This window comes from Rattus norvegicus, chromosome 17, assembly GCF_036323735.1.
Source record: "Rattus norvegicus strain BN/NHsdMcwi chromosome 17, GRCr8, whole genome shotgun sequence".
In the NCBI taxonomy this organism is placed as follows: domain Eukaryota; kingdom Metazoa; phylum Chordata; class Mammalia; order Rodentia; family Muridae; genus Rattus; species Rattus norvegicus.
In genome coordinates, this window is record NC_086035.1 from 13,019,294 (window position 1) to 13,028,867 (window position 9,574).

Sequence of the window (9,574 nt, forward strand, 5' to 3'; positions counted from 1 at the left end):
GGCAACTTTCACTACAAAGCCCTGGAGCTACTTCAGAAAGACTTTGAGGAGGAACTCAGACAAGAACAAGCCAGGTATCAGACAGACTAATCATTCAAGAGGAAGCTTCTGACAAGCTCCCCTCTGCAAGATGTTTTTTCCCTCTCCTACTTTTAAACAGAGCGGTTTCTTGCCTTCGGTGTCAGTAATCCGTGGGTGTATTTTTCGGAAGAAAAATAGTCCATTTTAAATCCAAGGTTCGCTTAGAACTGATCTTTGCCTGGAATTTCTGCAAACTCACAGACACAAGCAGCACCCCAGCCTCACCCCCCAGGCAGGAGCTCTGGTTGGGATGGGGAGAGCCAGCCTGTTGTAAGCCCCCTCTGGTCTAGCCTGTGATTTTTGGTAACCTCACAAACACTAATCTCATGCCGGATTTAATTATTCTCCTGTACTCATCGTCGATGTTTTCCTCACGCTTTACATTCTCCGGAAGTTGAACTCACTGTCTTCCAAAAGGGCCAAACCCACGGAAGTGCTGTTCCCATATCTAGACTTGGAACGGATATTTTTTTTCTCAAGACCCAGAGGTTGATTTATTATCTGTCTGCTTCCAAGGCACATATCATCTGGAGGACTATAAAGCAAAATTCCATTCAATGCTTCTGAATAAAACATTTGTCCCTGAGCCTTGAGACAGTAATTCATGTATGACAGGATTCCAGTGGGGTCCCGGCAGCTGCTAAAATACTCCACGGGGAGACACAAGGCTAAGGGCACTTGACACTTCTTGTCTTTACACCTCATGAGGGGCCTGAGGAGAAGGGATGTCAGGGTGCTTTCCTTCTCTTCACAGTTCCAAAACAGTTCAGGCACAACCTGTCTAGATTTCCTTGGAAGTTACATCCTGTAAGCTCTGCGGCCCCATGTATCCTCGGAGAGGGAAACAGGGCCTTCTCTATGTGAGGAACCACAGTTGGGGCACAGAATATCAACCTGGAGACAGAAGGTTGGTGGCAGGGGCTTGTTAGCTAGCAAGTCACAGGTTTCCATGACAACTTAGATCATGGGTTCTCAACATTCCTAACTCTGAGACCAGTTAATACAGTTCCTCGTGTTATGGTGGTCCCCGAGGCATAAAATTTTGTTCATTGCTACTTTGTATCATTTTGCTGTTAAGAGTAACAATGTAATATCTGTGTTTCCCGGTAGTCCCAGGAGACCCCTGTGAGAAGGTCGTTTGATGCCAAGGGGTCGAGACCCACAGGTTGAGAACAACTGCTTTAGACCATGCATGTACCTGTCTATACTTTGGAACTCAGGATCCTCCTACACGGCTCTGGTTGCCTTCTGCAATAAAACTCCCTTTGAAACTTTACTCTGTACCAAAATACTAGAATTCCTTTCTAAAAAGTCATTTTTCTGTCACATGTGGGTCTCTTGGTGACACAGAGAAGAGAGGCTATGTCTACACTCAGGGTTCTGACCTGTGGAAATCTGAATGAGTAGTGACCTAACATTCTTTGTGAAAAGCAAGCTTGAGGAAACTACCAGTTCAGCATTGCATAGGCCTGGGCGGGCAGTCTGGGCAGGGTGGGGAGCAAGCAGGAGACTAGAACCCTGCCTGGAGCTCGGCCATAGAAGGGAATGAACCTGAGGCTGATGATCCTCCCTCCCATGGGGCTACTTGGGCAGGCCTGGGCAAGGATCAAGCCCAAGATGACCCCTGCCTAGTGCCATAATGCACAAGTGGGACACAGTACTCCTGAGACCACCTCAGCCACTCAGAGACCCTGGATGTCACTAAGAGAAGCAACTAAGTGGTGGAGAAATGGGAAAGAACGAGAAACAGAAGGATGTGGGCACAATGAAAAAAGGCACAGCTGGAAACTCGAAGGTAGTGAGGAACAGCCTGATGTGAGTGACTCGTGATGCCACCTGGGACCATGGTGGGGTCCTGGCCTGTGCTGCCGCCTGGGGCCACATCTGGGTCTGTGGCCCTGCAGCAGCAAGGTTCTGTTATCACCAAAAGCCAGGCAGATATCCCCGGGCTGGGCTACCGCCTGGGGACATGTTGATGTCTGAGGGTTGTACAGAACTGCTTCCCCCAGTTGGGCATCTTGGGAGAGCTAGCCCCAGGGCTGTGAGAGCAGGACAGCTGACCCTAGTCAGCTGCAGTACGAGGGAGAGCATCCCACAAAGTATGGGAGCTTTGAGTTGTAGGTGAGGCCTGCACCAAGGTCATGAGAGTGGGAGAGCTGGCCCTGCCACTCATGTCCTGTGCAGTGGTACAGACAAGGGAGAGATACCCTCCTCTAGGCTCACCCCTCAGCACTTATGGCAGGCAGGAGATCTGCCTCTGGGTCACGAGGACAGGAGAGCTGTCCCTGCCCCTCCCCAGCTGTAGCACTCAGGAGAGCAGACCTTGCACCTTGCCTAGGCAGCACAGTAGAGTTGACTTTGATTCCAAGGATGGCATGGGTGAGCCGTCCCCCAGGCCATGAGCCCAGGAGAGCGGGTCCTGCCATTTGTCTACCATGCAGTCAGATGTCCCCTACCTCACCCCTGGATGCCACCCTTGAGGTCATCAGAGCAGGAGAGCGGGCACTGTATCTCACCTGGGCAGCACATTATATCTGATCCTGATGGCAGGGGCCTAAGTGAGCCATTTCTGAGGGTAAGCATGGGAGAGCCTGCTCTGCAACTTGTCTGCTGCACAGTAGCGTGGGTGAGGGACAGATGCTCTCCTCTTGCCACCTACTCAGGGCAGGAGAGCTGGGGTCATGAGAGCCAGAGCGCTGTCCTGCTCCTCACTTGCTGCAGCACTCAGGAGAGCGGGCCCTGCACTTCACCTGGGAAGCACCGTAGAGATGGCCCAGGATGGCAGGTGAGCCAGCCCTGAGGGCAAGCACATGGGAGAACCAATTCAGATACCTCTCAGATCCTGATCCAAGGCTTTGAATCAGCCTACCCAACACCTATCCCTGCCATGAACTGCTGGAGTTTGTGGTCCTGTAGATCCAAAACTACAGGATTTCCATGACACAGGGCAAAACAGGATACCCAAGAGGAGCTCTAGTGAGATCCCAGTATTAACAGAGTAGCAAAAGCCAGACCTCATGTACCAGACCAAGGAGTCACTGCAAGGAACATCCTTAGGCAAAATTGTATACAATGGGACATAGTGTGGAACAGGGCCCAGCTCTGTACTGAACTTTTTCCCTGAAGAAGATCTGCCTTCCTCACTTCACTTCCTGTCCACCTGTTAGTCCCACCGGGTGAGAATAGACCACTGCTACAACTTTTGAGCCAGTTTTAAGCAAGCTGTATTTTACTGGGGTACAGCAGAGACCAGTGACTGCATCCTAAGTTGGGTTAACTCTGTTTCTTCGGGCCCTTTCGAGGAGTACATGTTTGAGTGGTTGCGAAGCAGATTTACAGAAGACAATGAGGCAGTTAGGAAGCACAGAAAAATTTAACATGTTCCCTGTGTGTGTTTATCGAGTGAATTAAAGAGGAGGCCAGCACCCTCTCAGAAAAAATACTTCTTTGGAAAAACTTCAAGTCCAGGCCCTGCCCTTAGCTCGTGAAGCAGTGTGAGCCAATGGCAGTCACTGGGCTTTGGGGGAGTCTTCTCCTGCCCTAATATTAACGTTAAATTACAGGACACTGTTCAGCTGACGGAGAGCATCACTCATTTTCTCCAGTAGGTTAAGAAGATGTAAAAGGCACCCTGGAAACATGTGGCTTGTGAAAGCAAATAAATAAGTCTGGGAAGGTAATTCCCACAGACTTAGAATTAAGATGAAAATATTACAAAAATCTTATTTGTGATTGCATAATCGCTCTCTATTAATAAATCAAAAGTAGAGGTGGGAGGACCAAGCCCGGCTTCACTTTGAAGGCAGGAGCCATTTTGTTGCACTGTTAAAATGTTTCCATTTACTGTAAGAGCTGAGGTTCCTGGAACCTCACCTGCCTCAACCTGTGCGGGTGGGGCTTGGGTTGAATAGACCAATCAGGGAGGGTCCTGGCTGAGAGACACCTTGGTGATAACTTCACCCTCATCTAGTCCAAATTACCCCTCCCCGCAAACCCTCCTCCGAAAGTCCATCGACAGAAGAAGTTGAGTGCCATGTTTGTGACACAGGACCCTGGAAGGTTACTTCCAAAGCCTTGCCTGGAGAACAGTTGAGATCCTTGGTCACCACAGCTGAGGCAGGGTGTTGGGAGATCAGTGGAGAAGGAGGTTCTTGGGACTAGTGTGACAAAGTAGCCATGGCAGCAGAAGCCTGGAACCCTTCCTGGCTGGCTGCACACGGGAGACAGAGGCTACATGGGAAAACGGACTTCATATAAACGATCTACAGAAAGGCTACAGATCCTCTCATGAGTGCTTGACTGCAGACTGAGGTCCGGGTCTGACACAGATCCAAGTGTCTGTATTTTTCCTAAACGATCAGATCTCCTCTAACTGCCCATTGAGTTAAGAGCCACAGCCCCAGAGGACCCCAGAGAGTCCGAGTGCCTCCATCTGAGCTGGGATCTGCATCTGTAACACAGGAGCTGGAAGGGAACATCTGCCCTTGCCCCCAGCTGCAGATGCAGATATACGCCACCAGGCTTCTTCCACCACGGGACAATGAAGCCCTGTGGTACCCCAGTGTACCTCCATTCCTTATGTCACTATAACAAGAGCAAACCCCAGCAAACACGACTTATGAAAGGTCTTTTGTGTACTTTTAGTGAGCTCAGCCAATGGCCACTGGGTCCCGGGCTTTCAGGAGAGTGTGGTAGATCAGGACAGTTCGACCAGGAACTGTTGGACTACCAGCTGTGGGCTAGCTTTCCTGCATTCGGCCTCCTTCCTTCTTCTAGATTCTAAGCTGGGCAATGATGCCCCTTCCATTCAGGGTGGGTTCATGGGCTTTAAAGGATGGCCCAATAGAGGCGTGCATCAGTCTCTAACTAAGGTGATTCCAAATCCAGTCCAGATGAAAGTCTGATGCGGTGGACCTCGTTTAATTTGTTTTCGTTACTTAACAGGAATTTTGATTTCCGCCATAATTCATTTCTTCATGTTCTGCCACCAGCGTTTCTGAAATCGAGAAAGTCCGAGTGTGTTTATAGAAATATTGAGTTTTCCAGTGACTAGGAGAAACAGCTTGGTGCTCCAGCCTCTGGGGAAAGAAGACCAAAGCTGGTTCCTCTGTGAGAGCCCAGAACCCACAGCGAGAAGTAGGATTTGGTTCCATTTCTTAAGAATCTTCCAGGCTGCAGGGCAGTCTTCAGGCCTTTCTTTGTGAGTGCCAGGGACTTACTAAAAACCTGAGTATAAATGATATCCATAGCAACCATGTGCATATGTAATTTCCTCGGCTTCTGCTCTAAAACCAGCTGCGGGGGGGGGGGGGCTGATAATCCTGGAAATCTACTTCTGTGATGATGACTTTGTATTTATTTCTTATTTCTTTATTATAATCGGTTTTTAAACTTTGAAATGTTTATGCACACTATAATTATGTGCCTTGTGTGATGTGTGTACCTGGGTGCCTTTCAAAGTCTGTTCCCGCCTTCCAGCTGTGGTCAGGGAGTGAGCTCAAGCTTCTAGGCTCGAGTGGTAACTTTACCTAGTGAGGTGCCGTCTTGCTGGCCCAAGAGGTAACAGTTTATTCTCTCACTCTTCCTACTATTCTTGCATTCTGATGGAAATGACATTTAACTTTCTCCATTAGTCAACACGAGTCTTGACTCCTGTCTTGTGATCTACAATAGCCTGGATTTTTAGTTTGGATATCAGCCTACACCCATTTCCTAAAGATAATTGAATAGCCTTGCTTGGCTTACGAAACTCAGTTCACTTACACATCTTTATTCAGCTTGGAAAATAGAAATGACTATAGACAGCTGATTCTTTCTGTCCACCACTGAGTCTGAATGCTGACAGAGTCATGGAATGTCAGTTCAGGGAGGTTTTGGAAACCAACTGATCCATCTCTCTCACTGCAATGAGATGCCATCAATCGCTGTGGGACAGAACGGGATGGGTTACTTAAGTAGAGGACTGCCCTTCTAACACGTTAACGAAACAACTATAGGGTAGACAGCTTGCTGTGGCACACTTGTGATCAGAAGAATGAATAGAACTTATTTGGTGTTTCAATCATGTGATCATGTGACACAGGAGGCACTCACATCACATCTCCCTCAAGTGCATGAAGACCGGAAGAAACCAGAAGGAGGAAGCAAGGGTGGAAGTAATGGTTTAGACAGGGAGCAGGCTGCTTTGAGCTGCTGAGTCTGCTCATGTCCTGCCAAGGCACTGGATGTGGTAGGGCTCCTACCTGGCGCATAATTGTCATCTAACAGAGAACTAAAGAACAATCTGGAAGGAGTCAAGGGCCATTTCTAGCCAGGAACCAGGAAGGATCCTGAGACAGTGTTCTGGGTGTCTAGACACAGAGAAAGTAACTTAGTCCTTTTACCGATATGGATCCAGTAGGCACCTGGAGGCTTCCGGTTAGCACACCTTCTCACTTTGTGACCTGCCTTAAACATCAGATGCATCAAAACGAAGTCTAAATCTTAAGCTATTGCCATAACCAATCCCATTTGCCATGTTGTAGGTGAAGCTGGCCTGACATCCCAAGCCACCCGCACAAGAGGTCCATGGAAGAGACCTTAAGAGCTCAGCTGACAGCTACGCCCAGTTTGGGGTCTGATGTAAGGAGTACAGGTCTAGATAATCCCTTCAGCTACAGCCAGGGACCACCCCTTCCCAGGATCCCAAACTCTCAGAGGCCCCAGCTATCAGGATAAGCTCAGCCATCTCTCTTGAAGGACAGCAGGATGATCCTCACTGCTTCATAGCAGTGGATAGGGTCTTGTGCCAAGGCCAGGACTCTCATGCTTAGTGCTACTAGAATGTGGGCACATAAGCAACGTGGTGGCCTCAGAGCACTGCCCAGTGTCTCTCCAGTGGCTCTGGGCTCTGCCCTGTGAAGAATCATGTCACATATGGATATATACGAAGTTACTGATTCTCACACAGGAGGATCAGAGAGACTGAAGCTGTTCATAACTGTACTTTACAGCCCGCCAATTAAAGGAGGCTGGCCAGAGAGTCAGGGGATCCTCTGTCACTGCACTGTCAGTTCTGGGATGATAGCTCTATGCCACCAGGCCTGGGTACCGAGTTTTTTTAGGGCTATGAATTCTACACTAAGAAGCTAGAATTGACAAATTTTTCTTAACACTCTTGCTTAACATTGGTTTTTCTGATTTTACAGAAAGCGTTCTGTTTGTCACAGAATAAGTATTTTTATCTGTGACAAGGCTTCTCTTCTACTGATGGGCACGACAGCCTTGCTGTCTCTCTGATATTTAATTAGAAAGGAAAAGGAGAGAAGCAGAGAGCCAACGACACACACATACTCATGCACACATACTCACACATCACACACTTATGAAAACACCCTCATGGTCATACACAATCACACACACATGCATACACAAACAATGCACACACGTGCACACACACAATGCACACACACAGTGTTTACCTGGCCACATGACCACAAAGAGCAGAATCTGGGTCTTTAATCATAAGACAGTGAGAGCCTTGGACTCTCATATATTGAATCTAAGGCTCCGAAGATTATATTTTTATATACCTTTATTATTTGTTCAGTTGTTACTAAAATCACTTCCTGGCTCAGGGATTGCAGAAATCACACACCTTAGTGCAGCTTGAGTGAAGCTGGTTACCATGGGAATTCTGAATGTCTGCCTGTGTTCTCTCTCCCTTTCTGCCACGCTCAATCCTTTAGCCTGTGTAATATCACCCAAAAACATAGCTTTCATTTCAAAGAAATAGAAGACATGGCTTATACTGGGGCAAAATATGAGTGACCTGGTCTGAGGAACGTTTAGGTGACCTCAAATACGAAGCAGTTTCATGGGATTTTTTTTTTTTACGGTGACAGGAAAAGGAAGTTATTAATCAGGGTGTTTAAAAAATACATCGGCGGAACACTGAGTCACACCAAGATGGTGGAAATCTGCTATAGGCCTTCAGGGCTGTCTGATGATATGGTTAGCCCTGTGACTGGTGGGAAACTAGGATTTGGATAAGTTACTACACCCCAAAAGATTTTTTATGTGTTTTTCAGGATGTTAAGTTGGGCTGGTAGCAGGATGTTAGGTCTGACACAGAGGAGGAGTAAGGAACGGCCTTTTAGAGGGCCAAAAACCATACAAGATAAATTATAATTAGGGTTTGGACTCTCGAAATCATTGAAATTTCAATCAGCCGTTTAACCTATTCAGATAGCTTCTTCTCAGGAAGTCTTGCTCACAGTGAATCCTTTAGTTTTCTGGCCTCTTCTCTGAGGTATACTGCAATCACCTTATGCATGAACAAGTTGAGGCCCCGGTGGGGGAGAGAAAAGGTCACATGGTTTCAATGCTCCGTAGGGTTTTAAGGACCAATGGCACTTACCAGAAAATCAGCAGGACCTATTAGAGCTTTTTCATACTGCTGGACTTCTTCTTTGGCATGCAAATCCTTCTGATGAATGAAGGAATCGTCTCCAGTTGATGCGTGCTTGAAATGGGTTCTGGATATTGTGGATCCAGAAAAGGGGGTGTCTGTGGCTTCAACACAGATAGAGGAAAGGCAGAACACAGAAACAATGCCAACCAAGTCCAGCTTGGCAAATGGATGGTTTTGGAGAGTTACTTGCAGGAACTTGGGTGAGTTGTGGTAGGCTTATGCATGAGGGAAAAGCCCAATCCCAGCAAGATAACAATTCAATTCATGGACGGTGCGTCTCAGCAGTTCCTTAAACAAATGCTGCTGAAGGTGTCCTTGCACCCAGCCACTCGTCAGTGCTTATGTAAGCGGGGGGGGGGGGGGGGGAAAGGGTCCTGTGTCTTAGAATTTTAATGAATTATAAGAATTACAGAGAGAGAGAGAGAGAGAGAGAGAGAGAGAGAGAGAGAGAGAGAGAACAAGTATACCAGAAAACCAGCATATACATGGAGTTGCTAATTCAGTTTTTAAAGCAAACGATGTTTTGGATCCCTGCTGTGGGACAATCGCTATTTCCGGAGGCGAATGAAGCAGAAAATAGAGGAGAGAATGAAAATGTCTGTGTCTGTGGAGTTTACATTCTGAAGAATGAAGCAGACTGTAAATGAGAGAGACAGGCAAAATATGAACTGGGATTGGAGAGGAAAGACATGAGAAGGGAGAGTCTCTGGGAGAGCGCCCACTGAGGAGGTCACTGAGAGAGGAAGAGAAAATAATACTTACCTGAACGTTCAATCAGGGGTCTGGTCTAAATTAATCAGACCCATGGTGGGAGGGGGGGTGCAGGAACATCCAGTGAGGCCTCTTAAAACAATACATCTCCTGGTAGGGCAAATGGTCAGCCAATGAGGAGTCTTGAAACAACAGACATCTGGTTAGAGCCAAAGCTCAGTGGAGTAGAGGGAGCAACAAAAGGGCCACTAGAATGATTGCGGGGAAGACTGAGTCACCTTGAGCCTTTTGGATGCCATTTGAAAACTCTTGATTTTCCTAGAGCGTGAC

At 47.6% G+C, this 9,574-nt stretch overlaps 1 long non-coding RNA gene and 1 pseudogene across 1 annotated transcript; one reads left to right on the plus strand and one right to left on the minus strand.

The window, feature by feature from the left end:
- The first annotated feature begins 1,400 nt into the window (after nucleotides 1-1,400).
- On the plus strand, nucleotides 1,401-1,500 carry LOC120098002 (small nucleolar RNA SNORA17; annotated as a pseudogene).
- A 1,789-nt stretch (nucleotides 1,501-3,289) lies between these two features.
- On the minus strand, nucleotides 3,290-8,883 carry LOC108348514 (uncharacterized). The gene is made up of 2 exons (XR_001841800.3): nucleotides 8,480-8,883; nucleotides 3,290-5,077 (listed from the first exon to the last, which is right to left on the minus strand). It is a non-coding gene; the product is annotated as an uncharacterized LOC108348514 (long non-coding RNA).
- Between the last annotated feature and the right edge of the window lie 691 nt (nucleotides 8,884-9,574).